The sequence below is a fragment of the Lynx canadensis genome, chromosome B3 (genome assembly GCF_007474595.2).
Source record: "Lynx canadensis isolate LIC74 chromosome B3, mLynCan4.pri.v2, whole genome shotgun sequence".
NCBI classification, from domain to species: domain Eukaryota; kingdom Metazoa; phylum Chordata; class Mammalia; order Carnivora; family Felidae; genus Lynx; species Lynx canadensis.
In genome coordinates, this window is record NC_044308.2 from 139,012,120 (window position 1) to 139,033,115 (window position 20,996).

General features: G+C 48.5%; 1 pseudogene; it reads right to left on the bottom strand.

The window, feature by feature from the left end:
* Positions 1-20,175: 20,175 nt before the first annotated feature.
* LOC115517291 lies at positions 20,176-20,348 on the bottom strand (annotated as a pseudogene).
* Between the last annotated feature and the right edge of the window lie 648 nt (positions 20,349-20,996).

Below are 20,996 nucleotides of genomic sequence, written 5' to 3' on the forward strand. Positions count from 1 at the left end.
GCACAATGTGGCCCCATCATGTTGACACGTAAAATTAACATTACGTTTTCTATTCCTTTACTCTGTTTTCTTTTTTTTTTTTAAGTTTATTTATTTATTTTGAGAGAGGAGGGAAGGGGGAGAGAGAGAGAGAGAGAGAGTGAATCCCAAGGAAGCTCTACACTGTCAGCGCAGAGCCTGAGGTTAAGCTCATAACACAAACTGACATCATGACCCAGCCAACATCTAGAGTCAAGACACGTAACTGACGGAGCCACCCAGGTGCCCCCTGCTTTGTCTCCTTTACAGTATTTATTGCCATCTGATAGAGCAAATCTTTATTTATCATCTCTCTCCCCAGCACTGGAAGTGCAGGGGAAAAGGCTGGCACATGGTAGGTGGTCAAGCACGTGGATGCAAACACCAGGCGTTCAAACCCCGGACTCTCTCCCAGACCAGGGTTTCTTTTCCCTTTGAGAAAGATAGAAAAAAAAAATTATACTAAATGTTTCTCAAAACTCTAAAAAACTCTAATGCTTTGGAAATACAAAAACAAGCAACAAGCAAAAATAAACAGTTGAACCCAAACCTCCCCAATCCCCCAGTGATTCCTCAAAGTACAGCCAACACGAGTCCTTTGATATCTTACTCGGGGGACACATGCGGCACGAAGACACAAGGGGGAAATGGCAGATTTCTCTGTTTTATTTTTATATACCAACTTGCTAGTTAACAGTGGGAATAATCAATAAACTTTAATAGAAGGCTATTACTTTAGGGTTGTAGTAAACTGAGGAATAAAAAATAATGGCTTCGCAGCCTTTTATCAGTCTGGGGAGCTAATTTAATATGCACGGAAAATACATTACAATAATTTTTATAACTATGCAGTCCAGACCTCTCTAAAGATTTTCCAGGAAATAAGTGATGTGCAAAGAATCCAACCCAAATATATGATACAAAAACTGTGGTTGCAGAGAGTGGGGAAAAGGCAGCCCCAGCTCATTCTATCAGGAATCGGATGTTTATATTAAAAAAAAAAAAGCCACCGAGTTCTAAATTGGAACTGCATGCTCATTGCTGATTTTTTTTTTTTTTTCTTTAACCCAACTTCGCTTAACAAAGTAGACTGATCATTCCTGTTTGGAATCATTCAGACTGCAGACAAATGTGCTAAAGCTTGAAGTATATAATTTTTAACCTCTTAGAAAGGTTGAATGATGTGTTATAAAACTATTTACAGTGTGCAGCACAGCTCAAATTCAGTGCACCACAAAGGGGCTCCATTAATCCTAATTTAACATGCATCTGGTCACAATTTGGGAGAGGAAAAAGGCCAAGAACTGAAGGAGTAGCCTGTGTTCATGCACAAAAAGGAGGTTCCACATCCGGGTCAAGGAACCTTCCTGATTCCCCAGATTCTCTCAGCTCCGAGCCCGCGGGACTCTTCCAGGGACAACTGCACGCTTTTACCCAGTTTGTCCTTCTCCTCCTCTACCCTGACCTTCTCTGGCCAATTCTCCGCTGCAAATCCTCTTGACTTCTCCCCTGGGACGGCCAAGGGCCCACCAGGGAAAATTCAAGTTCAGTGTCCCAGGGAGCAGGGCTGGCCCTGAAGCATTCTCCCCAGGTGCGAAAGTTAACAGGGGCACTAGGAACGCGGTCATCAAGATACATGACATATAACGCACAAATGTTTTTTTTTTTGAACACATCAAAATCAATGCAAAAAAAAAAATCCACGATGAACAAAAGATAAAAATTTTAAATAAATATGGGCTCAGACGTGCTGAGCTGTATCTAAGCCTGAGGCCAAAGTGGGGGGGGGGGGTAAAAAAAAAGAAGACGGATCTTATAGGTAAGATCAAGTAAAAGTTTGATCTTTTGTTCATCACGGACCTTTTTGGCATTAATTTTGAATTAAAAAATTTTTTGCATTAAAATTATATTTATCCTAATGACAGAGGTTTTGGATGCCGCGTTAAAAATTCCGCATCAAAGCGGTGCCTGTCTTGCCTCACCCCAGTCTCAGCCTGGCCAGAAGTCGTCCTTGTAGCCTCTGTGCTCCCATCGCCCTGTGCTCGTGGGGTCCTGTGACACCAGCTGCCGCAGATTACAGGTGTGTGTCCTCCTTCACAGCATGAAGGACGAAGGACGGGGGCTGTGATTTCCGTCGCGTTTGCACCCCCGCCCCGGGGCCTCCCCAGCGTCCGTCACACCGAAATGCACGCACCGAGCGCCAGTCCCAGTTGAACTAGAGTGTGCGGACCGCAGAGGGTAGCATTGAAGTCACGCCGCCCCCCAGCCCAGGCACCTGGCAGCTGCATTTTATTCCCTTCCCTCTTCCCTTCCCAGCCACACTGGACTGCGGTTTCCTGACACCGTCCTGTGAGCTCTTTGCTTATACTGGTTTCTGACTTGGCAACTCCCTCCCCTCTCACCCCTGCCCCTGTGCCCGTGGAGGCGCTGCTGACAGGCAGCTTGGGGGGTGCACCCCGGTTCTTGCCAGGTAGGCTATGGCCCTGGGCAGGTGGCTCAGCCTCTTTGTGCCTCAGTTTCCTCATCCGTAAAACGAGATACGGCGCGCCTGCCCGGTCGGGCTTTTGAGGGCTAAATAAATACACGAATGTGTACAAAGGCTCCCGAGCAAAGCTGGTGGATCATAAGCTGGGGCACTCGGTCAGGTGCAGCACACTAGCTGTACCTGAGTTTTTGGCCGCTCCCCCGCCTTCGTGTGAAGGACAAGGAGAGGGAGGGCTTGCCAAGACCCCAGGCGGAGCGCTAGGGTTTCGTGCCCAGACGGGGGCACCCCAGGGAATAGATAGGCTGACCTCCTCCTTCCCTGCCTCCTCGCTCCCGCACAGGACCAGGGGGCCCACGGAGGACAGCCTGTGGGGAGCAGGGCAGGGTGAGGAGGGCTGGCAGGTGGATCTGGGGGCCAAGGGGAAAGAGAGCCAGTCAGTCGCCTTGCCAGGAAGTTGTCAAGCGAATTCCAGGTAGGCAACACCTTTCTGTCCTGCGCGGGGAGGAATCCGACTGCTTGGGAAGCAGGTGCTCTCTTTCCGTACCACCGGACACGGGGCAGGCCGCTCGGTCACTCGAGGTCGCTAGGGAAGATGCCCGCGGGACCCTGCTTGGCTCTGGGTGTCTCCACAGCCTTCTCAGGTCTCTGTGTGCTTCTTGAGGCCACAACTTGCTCCCCGAGGCAGGTGGCCCAAAGCTCTCACGGTTCCGATGATGATAATAGGTCTGTGCGTGCTACTGAATTAGGCTGTGCCCGTCCAACCATCTTTGGCTCACATTAATCACGCCCTTTTACTCAAAACAGTGCAACTCTGATCTAAACCAATTAAGCCTGCGCTGTTTAGACAAAGAGATTAATACAGCTCCAAAAAATAGCACCACCTTTGGCCATGGAGGTGTCTTCAGACAATGAGCTTGACGCAGTGGGTTGGCTCTGTGGAGAGGTATGTTTTGGAAGGAGATGTCTATTTGCAGCTTCTAAATCAGCAGGGAAAGAAACGCACCCAGGCAAACAGGTTCCGGCTGTACCCGCGCAGGGACAAAGCAGGTTAGGGGAGTCCGATTGAGAGCCCGTGATTTGGAGACGCGGACACTCCTCCTCTCGCGAAATCCAGCTGGCTCCGACAAAGGCACAAAATACAAAATCAAATGCAGCACAAGTAATTACAGCTATAACACGGGTCTCAGATGCATAGCTTAGAAGAAAGCGTTGCCCAATGTGGAATCCGTTCTGCTCTTTCTGAAGCGGAGGGGTGACTTCAGGTTGTGGATGCACAGCAAGGATGCGTGGGCCTCGGAGTCCCGCGTGCTAACCCGCAACTCGGGGTTCACCCTTCGGTGCTGCTGTGTGCCCGTTGTGCTAGACGGTGAGGGTTGTTGGAGGAGTAGCCTGCGGTCCCTGCCTTCAAGCTGCTCGCCACCCAGTGGAGGACAGGGACCCTCAAGAAGGTCAGCGAGGAGTGAGCGTGGAGGGGGAGGCCTGGAGCCTGGGGGACCGTGGTTCCCAAATTAAGGTGCTTGCAGATTATTTCGCAAATGGCAGGAATACACTGAGGGGATAAAACACAAGACTTAGTGGGCCTCATTTCTGGAAGATCGCCTCGGTCCCTGCTGGTTGGCAGTGGAGCCCCGGTCGAGTTCTTTCCCTCGTCTGACCTCGGATGTCTCATCCGGACAATGGGCGTGATTGGCCCCACGGTCTCTCCCGTCCTGCCCAGTATGTATTAGCTGCGTCTTCTTATTCCTTATTTTTGGTGCTTTGATGTCTCGGGGGCTTGCTGACCGTGCAGGGACCACCGCTCCCGGGGCCAGCTGATCTTTAGAGAAGGCCAACCACTGTCCGCTGAGCCTCCTGTGCAAACGGACCAAGCCCTTATTGCAAATGGCCTCCCCTGTCAGGCTCTCCACAAGCCAGACCGCCATCCACCTGCCTGACCCAGGTGCCAGATGCCAGACTCCTAGGGACAGCCCCTAAGCCCCAAAGCTTACCGAAATTACTGGAGCTAGCCAATCCCTACCCTCCTCCCTCCAGGGCAAGCACCTTGCAAAGGACCCTGCTCACATCCTCCACAACCCCCTCCCCCCCCAGCCCTTGACAGACCCTGGTGCTTCGGTGGGTGGCCCCGTGGCACGGTGTGCCCTCCTCTCGCGATCCGTGAGTGAAACAGGCTACCTTTCCGTGACACTTGTCTCCTCACCTGTTGGACTCGATGACGCCTGAATGAGAATTGAAGATATAAATGTGTGTTTTAAAATACAGCAATATTTTCGGATGGAGAGTCCAGGCAAACCCCTGGCCAGGCGAGGGGAGCTGAAACCCAGCCTCGGGTCAAACCATGCCCCAGCAGAGGGGTGCGTGCTTCCAATTTGCGCAGAAGGGCCCTGGGGACTCGCGGTGGCCCTGTCTCCTCTCGCCTCACCTCGGGGAACCTCAGTGTTCTCGTTCACAAAATGCGGCCGTCGGGCTGAACGTGGACTCTGTTTTTCAGATTCGAGATTTTCTAACAATGGAGAACCTCGCGGCGGGCCCTTCGGTAAATCTGTCCCCAAGTTCCCCGGGGGGTGGGGAGGGGGGGGCGCGACCAGGCACAGTTTCCCCTCTCTGTCCCTCTTGGTGCCACTGACACAGAGTGGGAGACATGATCTGTTGGTGCTTTATAAACTGTGAAGAGCTGTGCTGACGGGAGCCTGCTATTAGCGTTATTGTTGACTATGAACTTGTCCCTGTCTGTAGGTGGGTGAGACTTGCAGGGCAACGGTATATGATTTAGCAAATTATCTCTTCAGCGTGCTAAAGAGTCCGCCAGGGGTTTGCTCACTGCAGGATGAGGGAACAATAAGGCCTCCCTATATTCAATAACAGTGGTTTAATTATCATGATTATCTCGCATTTGTATAAAGTCTTTGCTTTCAGGATCTCAAAGTACTTTATAAACATTAAGCCTCCTGGTCCCCCAGGGGAGACATTAAACTGATGCACTAGCTTGTAGGTCGCTCCTCTTCCTGGCTCCTGGTTTCCCTCCCACCCAGGTGAGGATAAAAGGGGATGTTGGCGTTGTTGTGCGGAATTCAAGGTCAGGGATTAGAGTGTGTGCGTTATGGGAAGCCTGCTCTATATGCCAGACCACACCTTGGACCGGCATTAGGTCACGTCCCCGCAGTTATTGCCTCCCACTTTACAGACAAGGAAACTGCAGCTCAGAGAGGTTCAGCTGCCAACCACACGCCACAGAGCCAGGCAGAGGCAGATGCGAGCGAGCAGGTGCCACTTGGACACAGAGCCGCGGGCCTCTAAGGCGAGCATCGCTTTCCTTCACACTGAACTCCCGCTGCCCTCCGGATTACTCCTGCGTCCTTTCTTCTGTCCTTGAGGAGTCCGACGGCGTTTCCTACAGCCTTGGCCTCGAGACGGAGCTGAGTAGAGTGGGAGACAGTGACCTTTCCACGAGGAAGTGGGGAGGAGGTCTGTGCTGACCCAGGCAGAGGCGCACTCTGAATTATATCTGCAAAGACCCTCCTTCCCACCGCGCTGAGGCCCTGGGTGGACACGGCCACCTAGGTCTCCACGGGAGGAGTGACAAAGGGACACCTAGGTCTCCATGGGAGCAGTGACAAAGGATTTAAGGGCGTGTTTTCAAGCAGCTGCAGGCCTGATCACCACCCTCCTCATTATAGAGAGAGCTGTGCCTGCACATCCCTGGAGGGGTCCAACCCAGGGGCAAGGCCCGGCCCAGGCGCTTCCCGGATGTGCGACGTGCGCAGGCCATTTCCCGAGCCTCAGTTTTTCTCATCTGTAAACTGGGGACAATGTATGGGTCTTCTGAGGAGATTCGATGCACCGATATACACAGAGCACCTGGCATATAACAGTTGTCGCTGCGCCGTTGGTGAATATCGCCATTACTTTCACCTGTGGTGTCATTCGTGTCCTTATGGAAGTCTACACGGACACTTGTTGGGTCCCCACATCCTGCAGCCTCTTTTTTACTTCTTGGGTTGTTGGCAGCCAGGATGCAATGCTATGGATAGAACTGTGTCCCCCCCTCTCCTCCCCCTCAACAGAAGGCACACGTTGAATCCCTAATCCCAGCGTGAGGATGTTTGGAGGTGGTCTTCGGGAGGCACCTGGGTTTCGCGGAGATTGTGAAAGGGGCTCACGATGGATTCAGTGTCCTTGTAAGGAGAGACACCAACGCACTCACTGTCCCTCTACCTCCCCACTCTGTGAGGCTGCCACAAGAGGAGCCTTGGGCAAGCCAGCAAGAGTGGTCTCCGGACCTCAGCCACGCCAGCATCCTGACTGCGGTCCTCCCTCCAGAGCTGGGGGCCGTGCATTCTCTGGAGCTTTGTTCTGGCGGCCCAAGGGGACTAGGAAGGGGCCATGCAAAGCCCGCTCGTGAGCGTGATTTCGTTTGTTTCTCAGAAGAGCCCTGTGATGCAGGCGGTTTTGCCAATGATGAAACCAAGGCCCGGACGAGATGCGTGGCTTGCCCAAGGGGCAGGGGCAGAGCCGGGCCGGGCGCGGCCAAGATCACCTGGCCTTCCTGGGTCGCCGCGTCTAGCTCGGGACGGCAGACAGAGGCTGGGCGTGCGAGGAGCCCTTGGTCACCAACGCTCAGTCTTTGCTCATCAGCACAGAGCTCCCCACTGCGTTATTTCTGGGTCTTTGCATAAGTCAGCCGTGTTCTCTGGGCCTCAGTGTCTTTCGTTGTTAAAAAAGGGCAGCGACGGCAACCTCGGGGGCAATATCGAAGCCCTGGCGAAGCCAGAGCCCTTTCCCTCGAAGGAAATTAAAAGCCTGTTACAGACAAAGGCATTCCTGATGTTTCACTTTCTTCCACGGTCTACCCTCTCTTCATTTGTCCATAGCCTCTCTCACCAGATTACGAGTCCTAGAGGTCAGGCCATTATGTGTCCGATGCAAGCCTGAATTTACAGAACCCCGTTCTGGATTCAAGCACCTAGATAATGGTCAGTAAAGATTTGATGAATGAATGAATGAATGAATGGAGGAAGGAAGGAAGGAAGGAAGGAAGGAAGGAAGGAAGGGATGGGCGGATGGACTGACGGATTGGGATGGTTTCCTCTCTCCACGGACAGGCAAAGTTGCTGGTAATTTAAACTCCTTTCTGCACACAGGGATTTTTTTTTTTTTTTCATTTTTCTCCTTAGTTTTGGGGGAAATGAACCTTATATGTGATTTATGTCTTGATAACCTCGCACAGATGATCTGAACTGCTGGAGGGGCTGGAGGGGTTGGTGAACTCACAGGTGTCTTTTAGCACCAAAGCTACGTAATTATTTTTTTCTTTGATCCTATGATCTACTTCCGAGACTAATGGGTTGCTTTTCGGATTAACTGTATTCATCGATCTGTTCTAAGGATGTGATCGTCGTGAGCGCCCTCCCTCTGGAGGAGCCGTGAATTCCGAGCTCAGGCTGGTGGAAAATGTCCGTGAGGCCGATGTGCCGGGTGGTGTAATGTGTATACGTGAAAAACTGCATTTTTTCATCAACCTCCATTTTCTGCCACCGTGGTTTAAGTTGAGGGAGAATTTCATCGGCAAAGCGATTAGCTGCAGGGGGCAAAAATCATTCCAGTGAGTACTGTTTTTCCCTTTGATACAACTCCAAATTGATGTTTCCATCTCATTGTTTTTGTATTTGTTTTTTAACTTTATCCAAAGATTTTTTTTTAATGAGAATTATTTAACAAAAGGAAAACTCTAACCACGCTCTTCTGTAAAGCTAATGTGACAATGCAGGTGTCAACAAAGGGGCAAGATCCGTCTCAGGGAAATCTTGAAACCTCTAAGTGAAATTTGCATAAAATAGTTCTGGTATTATTATTCACTATTCTTCCCGTGACAGATATGTCAAGGCCTTGAAACCTAAAAGAACAATTATGCTATTGTATCTCTCGGAGGATTCAAGGGGTGTGTCTTTGGTGGAAAAAGTGCTATTAGAGCTTTGAAAGCAGTTAAAAGGCAGCCCAAGGGACTCTTTAGCTAGTCATTTGATAAAGAATGCCTCAGCTTTAAGTGTCTTAAGTACGTTTATTCAACTCGTACTTTTGGCTTAAAAAAACCTACCAATAATTAATGGCTGTACTTTTTTTTTTTTTAACTTTTGCATTAGCTATAAATAAAAACTCTTGATGAAGTCATCATTGATTAAGTTAAACTATGATTCTTCTGTGATAGGACCCAGGTCTTTGTCAAGCATCTTGCAACGAATTACCTGTAAGCTCTCTCTCTCTCTCTCTCTCTTTTTTTAAATTTAGCTAACATTGCAGAAGTCATTGCCATTGCCAATTATGGACCAAATCAGGAACTAATCAGTAAATCCTTTCCTTGCACAAGCTGGCTTAACTTAACATGTCTGAACATTAAAAACTGAAGCATTGATAAGGCCTGTCTCATTGCAGCTGGATGGGGTGCGGGAGGCAGTGATCCGACTTTAATTTCCTCTGAAACCTGCTGATTATGTTATTCTCGGGTTCGGCTGGGCTTCGCTGGAAAAAGGCAATGCCAACTCTTGATGGGAATAGTTTAGAAATTCACGAAAGACACGGAGAGGCACAAAAATGCCTCTGTCACGGAAGGTGATAAGGTGGGGGGGGAATGAATGAGCCAGAGGAAACTTTCAGTCAAAAGGCTGCAAAAACTGCGGGGGTCAGAGAAATTTTGATTCCCCTGCGCGAGAACTGATACGCACAGGCACGGCTGGGTGGTCTGTGTTTTTCGCAAGCTGCGACATAGGGCTCATTTCGTATACTTCGTAAAATCAAAAGGCGAGACTCATTTATTTTCATTCATGCGTTCTTTCACTTCCTACTTCTTGGAAGCTGGGAGGGCCCCTCGAAACCGTCCACCTCGATCTGTAACGGGATGGAAGAGCCAAGGAAGGTTCGGAACGAGAAAAACAAAAACACGTACAGAAAGCCCAGTCATTCCGAGATGAAGGGGGGACGAGAATCGTGGCAGGCCGCAGTCACCCCCAGTAGCCACGCTCATCTTCCATAGCTGCGGAACTCTGGCCAGGCTCTGGGCACCTGAAATAAAGAGCACACTTCCCACAATCCCGTGCGACAGTGGGTGGCCACCTGGAAATGTTCTGGCCGATGGGCCGCAGCAGAAGTGGCTCGGGAGACTCTTGGGGAACACCCCATTCTATTGTTCCTGCTGGAACAGGGGCAGCCACCTGGGAGAGGGAGCCATGTCGCCAGTGGTTAAGACCCGAAGAAACCGGCCAGAGACCCCACGTCGTGCCACGGCAGCCTTTGACTGCTGGCCACTGCCCCATCTAGGCAGAGGAAGAGAGCTCTGTCTTTCTGGCCTCACCGCTGGCATCCCTGTTCAGTCTTCGACAAATACGGGAACTGCTAGGAGTTCTCACTAGGCTCCAAGGAGTGTGCGAAATGGGCCATCTAGGCCATCCCATTGCACGCCCGATGGCATCGCAGCGGTCCCGGGCACTCTGTTGGCTTCCGTACCCCTGAGGGACAGCTCCGTCGCTCACTCGTAAATCTCAAGCGTCCGCACGGAGTTGGACGCTCAGAGGGTGCGCAATAAAGTTTTATAAGAAACGAGGGGGCTGACGGCACCGTGCGGAGAACAGGAGAGGCTGGGGGGCAACTGGACCACAATGTGCCCCTGGGGGGCCTCGGTGGAGACGGGCAAGTCTGAGCTTGCAAGTTCGGCCTGACCCCATGTGACCGTGCGTTGCTGGCTGACCAAATGATTCACTGAAGTCCCATGGATTCGTCTTTTCTCCCTCCCTGTCCCCCCCTTTCTGGTATTATCTCTCGATGTGATATAAACAGAGCATAAATCTTGGCTCTTGCCAACTGCTGTTTAGTTGAAATTGCCTGTATTGTCTTGACATATGTTGGAGTCTTTAAATTAACACAGGGAAGAATTGATTTTAAAAATGGCATTTGCATTAAAGGTTATAAATGGGCAATTGGGGAAGCATGAAGATATATATGGGAAGTTAGGCACAAAGATTACAGCATAGCAGTGGGGTTTTGACTCCGTGAAATACACAGTCTTGTCTACCCTCTGGGGACACACTTTCTGTTGCTGAGTGTATGTCTGTGGCATAATTTGCGTATCCCAGGCACCAGGAAAGCTTTGTAAGGTCACCACCCGTCCAGAGAAGCTATGGAACCTTGGATTCTTGCCGGATTTGAGGCACATGTTTGTTTTGACATCCTGAGTTTCCAAATACCTTTGTCAGAGGTTGGGGTGGAATTTATTTTTATGTGTGATTACTGTCTGGCTCCTTCAAGGACCCCCAACTTAAACAAATCACACACACTGCGTCCACAGGGAGGAAATCGCTGCTAGGCTCCCGAAATTATTAGATCAAAACCTAGACTCCGTATCTTCCACTACGTGGCCCCTCCATTCTCTCAACCTCCTTAGCTGGTGAGCTCCTGTCCTAACCTCTAACTCTGTGTCTGCTGAAACCCACTGGTGGCTTTATCTTCTTTTGCCTCCGTTGTTTCAACTGATTCTCGGCAACAATGTCGTCATTCAATTATCCGTCTGACTCCTGTCCACCCCTCTGTCCCATCTGTATGGTGCCAGCTGGGGCTCAGAGAATTGAAGAAGACCCCATCCCCGCGCTCAGATGAGCTCATAGTTTAGCGAGGGACGCAGACGAGGGACGGGTCACTGCAATACGACGGAGCATGATGGTCAAGGAAGGTGAAGAAAGGCTTCAAGTCCTAGCAGGGGCGAGGCAGGGAAAGAGGGGACAGCAAGAGTGAGGGCAAGAGGAAGGCTGGGAATTCTGAGTAGGATACTTGAGAAAAGGTTTCAAGAAAGTACCAGAATGTGATGGAAAAGCCAGGAAGGAGACTTTCGAGGGAACACAAATACTGATTTCTAGATCTCCAGATATTTAGCAAGCTCTGTGTGTGCTTGGATTTACTGCTTTCATTATTGCTATTATTCTTGGTAGGTGTCCCGTACGAGAAAGTCACATTTTCTGAGAAGAGCCCCCGGGGGCTGTTCTGGGTGCACAGAATGTTCATCTCTGGCCATCTGTGGGTGGATGGCACGATTCAGTGATTTATGCCCACAGGTGAGCTGGGGGATTGCCTCCTTTTCTGATCACGCAACTCTAGACGTGTTCCTACGTCAGAGAAATCATTAAAATAGAATGCACTTTACACGTGGAAACTTAATTCCCTTGAGTCTGGCTACCCGCCTCCCAAATCTAAGGGATTCCATTACGTTCTTGCCGTAACGAGTACAAGCCTTGAGAAGAACAAAGACAACAAACACACAGCTTTTGTGACTTGCTTAGTACCACTCCAGGGCTTTCGTGACTCCTTTCGTCTTCTGTACGGCTCTGTGAGATTGGTATCATTGCTATTCCCATTTTACAGATAAGAAAACTGAGGTAGCAAGGGGCAAGTCTGCCCAGGTTCACACAGAAAGGGAGGGAGCCAGGATTTGAACACCAGCCCTCCGGGTTCCGAGGCAGGCTCCAGCCTCCTCTGTGCTACTCCGGAGAGACGCGTGATTCTGTGTCTCGTCTCCACTTTACAGACGAAGAAACTAAGCTCAGAGGCTTGAGAGGACAACCAGCCGCTGGCCGTGAACTTGCGGGTGCCTCCAGGTGCAGCCGGGATGATCCTCGTGGCCTTCCCGGTTCCAGGCTCCTGGCGATGCAAAACACGCATGATCACATCCCTATGAACACTGCGAATTACCTGGGCAGCTTTTATTTTAGGGAACGGGGCAATGGGTTCTTAAATTAGGCTGACATTTTCCACCTGAGAAGCTAAGGATTTGTCACTGTGGGGGCGTCGTCTGCCCTCTGCCGTCCCCTCTTGTTCTCTGACTCATCTCTGTCTCTCTTTCTATTCTGAGCCTCTTTATTCTCGGGGCCCCTCTCCACCACCCGACCAGGAATGCATCAGCCATCAGCCTTGCTTCCCTTCTTATTCTACAACGTCCCCTTGACCCTGGGACGATGCCCCCCACCCTCGGCTTCGAAAACCTCCTTCCCTCCGGCAGCATCAGGATCCCCCCACCCCCCACCCCAAGCTGCCCAAGGTGAGTAAAAAGTAGCAAAGTAGATGGAAGAAGGGCAATCCACTGAATCTACGCCTTCCAAAACAAGACGGGGAAGATGTTCAACAAGGTTTTAGGGAGAGAGATTCGGCAACCTAGGGACATATTACGTAACCTTTGCAGACATTCCTAAATGCTATTACCTTCAGTTTCATTGGCCTTAAGAACGCCCCTCTTTTGAGAAGTTGTTTAAGTTTATGCATTTATTTTGAGAGAGAGAGAGAACGCAGGGGAGGAGCAGAGAGAGCAAGAGAGAGAGAGAATCCCAAGCGGGCTCCATGCCTCGTGCGGAGCCCCACGTAAGGCTCCTTTTCATGACCACGGACGGCATCATGACCTGAGCAGATATCAAGACGCTTAACTGACTGACCCACCCAGGCGCCCCTCTAAGGATATTTTCATGCAATGATTTATTTTACTTTCTTCCTTTCTAAAATTGATAGGCAGTCAACGCTGGAAGTTTACAATAAGCTAGAAGGCGGAAAGGAGAAGAAAGAAAAATCTGTGCGAAGTCCCACCCCGCGCTGGTGCGTTTGGACCCCATCTTCCATCCGTAGGGCTCAGCTGTTTGGGAAAGTGCTTTCTGCACACGCAACTGTGTGCCATGTACCCGACCACCTGCATTCTTCGGGGTAACGTTCTATCACGTGCATCAGGTAAGCTTTTGCAGACTCTTTCCACACACAGTTTTAAGAGCGCAGAACAGTCTGTTAGAAGGTGACATGGGGCGCCTGGGGGGGTGCTCAGTCGGTTAAACGCCTGCCTCTCGGTTTCAGCGACTGATGACTCTGTTCAACAAACGTATCAAAACAGAGTACAGGGGCGCCTGGGTGGCTCAGTCGGAGAAGCGTCCGACTTTGGCTCAGGTCATGATCTCGCCCTTCGTGAGTTCGAGCCCCCCCCCCCCCGTGGGGCTCCGTGCTGACAGCTCAGAGCCTGCTTCCGACCCTCTGTCCTCCTTCCTCTCTGCCCCTCCCCATCTCATTCTCTCTCTCTTTCTCTCTCTCAAAATAAATAAATAAACCCTAAAAAAAAAATAAATAAGTAAAACAAAACGCAAACGCAAGGGTGAGGGCAGAGAACAGATGCGATGTCGACCCCTCCATTCGTCCGGCCCTCCCTCTTCCTCCCTCCACACAAGCCACTGCCTCTCTCTCTTCCCTTATAGCCCAGGACAGGGATTCAGTGTGAAGACCGCCGTTGCAGACAGGGCCCTCCGAAAGGCACCCTGGCATTTCTGAGAAACAGAGTCTAAATGAAAAGATGGGGCAGGAGCAGTGATTCTCAATAGACAGTCAGGAGCCACCTGCCCCACCGGGTGAGTCCCGGCCAAGAGCCCCCTCCCGTAACCCGTTCTCCCGCTGCTCAAGCTTTTCCAGTGCAGCCGGTCTTCGAGCCACAGACCTGGAGACTCAAAGGCGACAGGGAGATCCTCCCGGGTGTATCTGGCGACCTCAGATGACCCCAGCGAGGTGAGCAACCGTCCTGGTCTGCCCAAGACAGGGAGTCCCGAGATTTGGGACTTTCAGCGTTAAAACCGGGAAAGTTCCAGGCAAACCGGAATGAGATGGTCACCCTGACTCCGGGTCTTCTCAGGGCAACAAAACCACAATCCCATAAAATCAGGTGCCCTGATTTTATCAGGCAAGGCGTCATCCCCTGCATTTTCCAGGCGAGGAGACTGATACCTAAGGAGATGCAGGGACTCGCGTGAGGCAGGGTTATCTGTCTATACCTGTCTCCCCACTCAACTGCGAGCTCTAGGACGCAGGGATCATGCATGCTTGTCTGTCTGGTGCCCCCATTTATACGCATACCGGGGACCGTGTGGTCACTGTATGCGTCTTTGAGGGATTTGCAAGGCGTGGACGTTAGGGTGACAGGGGATGGTTTTTGGCCAGCGGGACACACACCAGAAAATGCATGGGGCACCCTAACTTTAAGACTGAGAGATGAGTCCCGAAAACACCCGGTTTTGAAGATCGATGGCGTCTTCCTTGCAGGGCAGTGGCCACAAGACTCGCAGGGCTGCGGCCAACCGAGGAATGCCTCTTTTTTTTTTTTTTTTTTTTTTTTCAACGTTTATTTATTTTTGGGACAGAGAGAGACAGAGCATGAACGGGGGAGGGGCAGAGAGTGGGAGACACAGAATCGGAAACAGGCTCCAGGCTCTGAGCCATCAGCCCAGAGCCTGACGCGGGGCTCGAACTCACGGACCGTGAGATCGTGACCTGGCTGAAGTCGGACGCTTAACCGACTGCGCCACCCAGGCGCCCCAAGGAATGCCTCTTACAAGAGGACTCATCCACCCTACGGCTCCCTGCGGAAGCAGCCCTTTGAGAAGCACCCAGACTTTATGTGAATTGGACTCGTTTTCTCATTTTAAAGCACTCATCTGAGGGCCGCTTCCTACTGGGTCAGAGGCTGGGGGAGTACCGTCTTCCTGCTGTCCCTCTGTCTTGCCACATCCAGCAGCCCCCATCTTTTCTTCCCCCCACCCCAAGGCGGCACCTTTATGCTCCAGCTGTCAGGCCTCATCTCGCACGCTCCTTCCTCTGCCTTGCTGAAGCCAGTGGGCACCATGGTTATTTTTTTTGCCCCCCCCATTTTTTTTTAATTTTTATATTTCCCTTTTTCCTTTCTTTTTCTTTTTTCTTTTGCTTCTCCCATTCTTCTTTTCTTTTCTTTTTCCCTTTTCCCTTTCTTCTTGTTTTTTTTTTTTTTCTTTTACTTCTCCTGTTTTTCTTTTCCTTCCACCTGTTTCCCTTTTTTGTCTGCGGGGGCCATCTTTGTGCCCCCCACCCCCTACCCCTGCAGCACTCCAGAATGCTAGTATCTTCCAGGAAGGAGCTTCTACACATATCTGGGGCCCCGGGTTTTATGTCTGCAGCTCTGTTTTCCCCAGCTGCCGCCCAGGGAACATCTCCTCATGGCCAGGCTCTGGAGGATGGAGGTGGGGGTGGGGATGGGCTGCGTCCCCTCCCCCCCCCTTCCCCCGTTCCCGGCCCCCATGAGACTGTAACAACTGGAGAGCCTTCTCAGCAGACTACCACTGGTGGGACGCTGCACGGAGCAGACTGAAACCCACCCCCAGTCTTTCTGAGAAGGAGGCTCGTGTGGTGATCCAGGAGCGATGGCCGGAGGGGCGGGTTTCTGGTCTGGCATGTTTCTAGAAAGCTCTCCAGGTGCTCTGGGGGAACAGAGCCCAGTGCTGTGCCTTGGCTTTGCTCCAGCTCGCTGGTATCTTCGAGATGGGAGCTTACACCCAGGTCTGGTGCCTTGATTGTTTTTTTTTTTTTTTTTGCAGCTGCTGCGGGGGACATCTCTACGACACCCGACTCTGGTGACCATCAGGGCTTAGGTTCCGTGGGTCCCACAGGACAGTCCCCAACAAAGAAAGAGTTCTTGAATGGCCACCACCCCCAGGGCACAGGAGTGGCTGCAGAGACAGGAGCTCAATCTCTGTGTGAAAGAGACCTATTAGCTTGTCATCAGAGCCACAGCCCGAGGGCAGGTTTCTAATTAAACACACATCTGAGGGCTGACTGTAAACCTTTCCCCAGGCCTCAGAGGGCGGGCCCTCTCTTTGCACTCTCCCTCTCTCAGAGGGGAGCACTTCCAGGAGTCTGGTACCCCAGTTTTTGCCCTGGTTTTTACAGCTGCCCTCCAGGAGATATGCCTTGACCCCCTGGCCCTGGTAGCCAGGGGGCCTGGCATTCCTGCATTCTGTGGGGCTGTCAAAATTGGAGAGACAGGCCTTGGGAGGCCAGCACCCCCAGGGCACTGCAAAGAGAGCTCACTGAAACACCCCAGCCTTTCTGTGACGGAGGCTTACTTGCTATTCTCGGGGCAGGCTTCAGGTCTGGCACACATTTAGAGGCTATGGAGGGGCTCTCGGGGAACGTAGACGGGGGACGCCATCCTTGGGGTCTCCTTCTGCCTCACAGCTCACAAGTATCTCCCCAAAAGGAGCTTGTACACACACCCGGTATCCCAATTTTGTGGACTACTGCACAGAGAAGCCTCCAGATCACCTTGCCCTAGGGACAAGCAGGGCTTACCTTTGCAATTCCGGAGGGCTGTATATATTTGCATTCTTTAAGAGTTGCTGCTTTTTAAAGGGTCTGGATTTTAAGCTGCCTGAAACTAGGTGCTAACTGAAATGTTCCTCTTTCAGACACTGACTGGTCTTGGCATACCCTCGAATATTGGGAGCTACTAGAAATAAAATAGGCTGTCTGGACTACCACAAAAATTTGAGAGCCAACAAAATTCTAGGGCACGGTTGGATGTTAAGTTTCACCTTCTATGTAAGGCCAACCCTTCGAGCCTGGGAGACGTGGTTGTTTCATATAATGCTTGGAAACCAACAAAAACAAAATGAAGAAACAGAGAAATGTGTTCAAACGAAAGAATAAGATAAAAACCTCAAACAAACAAAAACCTTAAGGAAATGAAGATAAGTAATTTACCTGATAAAGAGTTCAAAGTAATGGCCATAAAGATGCTCACTGAACTCAGGAGATGAATGGATGAACACAGTGAGAGCTTCAACAAAGAGATGTAAAATATAAGAGAGTACCAAACAGCAGTCACAGAATTGATGAATACAATAACCGAAACTGAAAATTACATCAGAGGGCTCACCAATAGACTAGATGAATCAGAGGAAGGGATCAGTGAACTTGAGGACAGGAGAGCGGAACTCACCCAGAGCCTCAAAAAGAAAAAAAGAGTAACAGTCAGTGAATATGGCTTAAGGGACCTATGGGACATCAAACAGAATAACATTTGCATTATTGGGCTCCCAGAAGGAGAAGGTAGAGAGAAAGGGACAGAAAACTGATTTGAAGAAATAACAACTGCAAACTTTCCGAATCTGGGGGAAAAAAACCCAAACATTTAGGTCTGGGAAGCACAGAGTTCCAAATAAGATGAACTCAGACTGACCTACGCTTAAACGCGTTATAATTGAGTCATCAAAAATTAAAGGGGAGAGTCTTAAAAGTAGCAACAGAAAAACAACTTGTTACATAAAAGTGACCCTCCCCTGCCCCCCATAAGACTTCAGCAAATTTTTCGGCAGAAACTTTGCAGGCCAGAGCAGACTGGCATGATATATTCAAAGTTCTGAAAAAAAAAAAAAATCCAACCAAGAATACTCTACCTGGCAAAGTTATCGTTCAAAATTGAAGGAGAGATAAGAGTTTTCAAGTCAAGCAAAAGCTAAAGGAGTTCATATCACTAAACCAGCCTTACAAGAAATGTTCAACGAACTTCTTTATGCTAAAAAAAAAGGGGGGGGGGCACTAATTAGTAACAAGAAAACCTGTGAAAATATAAATCTCACTGGTAAAGGTAAATGCATAGTAAAAGTAGTAGATGAATCGCTAGTGAAGCTTGTATGAAGTTTAAAAAGACAAAAGTATTAAAAATAACTCACTACAATAATTAGTTCAGGGATACATAAGTTAAAAAGATATAAAATGTGAAATCAAAATCAAAAGGGGCAGAAGAGTAAAGATATAGGTTTTTAGAATGCATTCAAATTTATGTTGTTATCAATTTAAAATGCACTGTTAAAAACAAGTTGTTTTATGTAAGCCTCATAGTAACCACCAAGCAAAAACTTCTACACAAAAGAAATGAGAAAGGAATCTAAGCATACCGTGGAAGTCATCAAATCACAAAGGAGGAGAGCAAGAGATGAAAGAAACACAGAAGAACTACAAATGCACCAGAAAACAGTTCGCAAAATGGCAATAGGTGTGTACCTATCAGTAATTGCTTTAAATGTAAATGGGCTAAATTTTCCAGTTAAAGACATAGAGTGGCTGATGGATTAAAAAACAAAACCCATCTATATGCTTGTCCAGAAGATGGTCACTTCGGACCTAAAGACACATGCAGAGTGAAAATGAAGGTCTGGGAAAATACCATGCAAATGGAAGTGAAAACAAAACAAAACAAAACAATCCAGGGTAGCAGTACTTGTATCAGACAAAATAGACTGTAAAACAAAGACTGTAATGAAAGACAAAAAAGGGCGTTACATAATGCTAAAGGGGTCACTACAACAAGAGGATATGGCAATTGTAAATATTTATGCACCCAACATACAAGCACCTAAATATACAAAGCAAATATTAACAGACCCAAAGGGACAAATGGATAACGACACAATAATAATAGGAGACATTAATATCCCACTTACTTCAACGGACAGATCCCCCAAACAGAAAATGGATAAAAAACATTTTTTTTTATTATTTATGTATTTATGTATTTATTTATTTATTTTGAAAGAGAGAGAGAGTGAACATGAGTGGGGGAGGGGCAGAGAGAGCAAGAGAGGGAGAATCCAATGCAGGCTCTGTGCTGTCAGTGCAGCATGGGGCTTGATCTCACAGTTGGTGAGATCCCACAGTCTGTGAGATCATTATCTGGGCCGAAATCAAGAGTCTGTCGCTTAACTGAGTGAGCCACCCACGTGCCCCAAGACCCATTGGTTTTAAATGACACATTAGACCAGAAGGACTTAGCAGGTATATAGAGAACTTTCCATCTGAAAGCAACAGAATGCACATTATTCTCAAGCACACATGGAACATTCTCCAGAATAGTTCACATGTTGGGCCACAAAACAAGTCTTAACATATTTAAGAAGACTGAAATCAGATCAGGCATCTTTTTTTGATAACATTGGTATGAAACCATAAATCAGTTACAAGAAGAAAAGTGGAAAATTCACAAATATGTGGATACTAAACAACATGCTACTGAACAATCAGTGGGTCAATGATAAAATCAAAGGTAAAATAAAAAAATACCTTGAGACCAATGAAAATGGAAATATAACACATCAAAGCTTATGGGACAAAGCAAAAGCAATTCTAAGAGGGAAATTTATAGCAACACAGTTGTACTTCAGGTAACAAGAACAATCTCAAATAAACAACGTAACTATACACTTCGAGGAACTAGGCAAAGAACAAACAAAGCACAAATCCCGTAAAGGAAAGGAAATAACAAAGGTCAGAGCAGAAATAAATGAAATAGAGGCTAAACAGACAATAGAAAAGATCAATGATACCAAGAGCTGATTCCTTGAAAAGATAAACAAAATTGACAAATCTTTAGCCAGACTCACCAAGAAAAAAAAAAAAGAAAAAAATATGATTGGACTGAAATAAATGAAACTAGGAATGAAAGGGGAGACATTACGACAGAAATACAAAGGCTCGTAAGAGACTACCAGAAACCTACAACCCGCCAAGACTAAATCATGAAGAAATAGAAAAATATGAATTGACTGTTCACTAATAAGGAGATTAAATCAAGAATCTAAAACCTCCCAACAAACCAACATCCAGGACCAGGTGGCTTCACTGGTGAGTTCTACAACACATTCCAAGAATTTATACCAAATCTTTCTCAACTTCCTCCAAAAAAGTGAAGAGGGTGAAACTTCCAAACTCATTTTATGAGGCCAGCATTATTACCCTGATACCAAAACCAGACAAGGATACCACATGAAAAGAAAACTACGGACCAGTGTCCCCGATAAACATAGATGCAAAAACCTTCCACAAAATATTCACAAACTGAATTTAACAACACACTAAAAGGATCCTACGCCGCCATCAAGTGGGACCATCTGCGAAGATGGTCCAATATTTGCGAAAAGTTTTCAATTAGCAATAATCGCGCCTCGGATAAACCTCATTGGCTACGATACTGCCACTGCACAAAGCTAATATTTGCAAACCAATCAACGTGATACCCACATTAACAAAATGAAGGATAAAAGGTATATGGTCATCTCAATAGATGCAGAAAAAGCATTTGACCAAAATTCAACATTCATTTACGATAAAAATCTCAACAACTTGGCTATAGAGGCGGTGTACCTCAACATAGTGAAGGCTATATTGTGACAGTCCCACAGCTAACATTATACTCGACCGTGGAAGCTGAAAGCTTTTCCCTTAAAATCAGGATCAAGGCAAGGATGTGCCTATTCTCGCCACCTTTATTCAACGTAGTGTAGGAAGCCCCAGCTGGAAACGAGGGAAGATGAAAGGGCATCCAAATCGGAAGGAAGAGGTGAGAATGTCACTATTCAGAGCTGTATCTGTATCTTCATGTGTGTCTACATTTACCTGTGTCTATATCTAAAATCCCAAAGAATCCACCAAAGAATTCTTAGAACTAATAAATGAATGCGGTAAAGTTGCAGGACGCAAAACCAATAGACAGACATCTGTTGCATTTCTGTACACTAAATGAACCATCAGAAAGAGAGATTAAGAATACAATCCCATGTACAACTGCATCAAAAAGAACAGAAATACGTAGGAATTCACTTAACCAAGGGGAAAGACCTCTACACTGAAAACCATC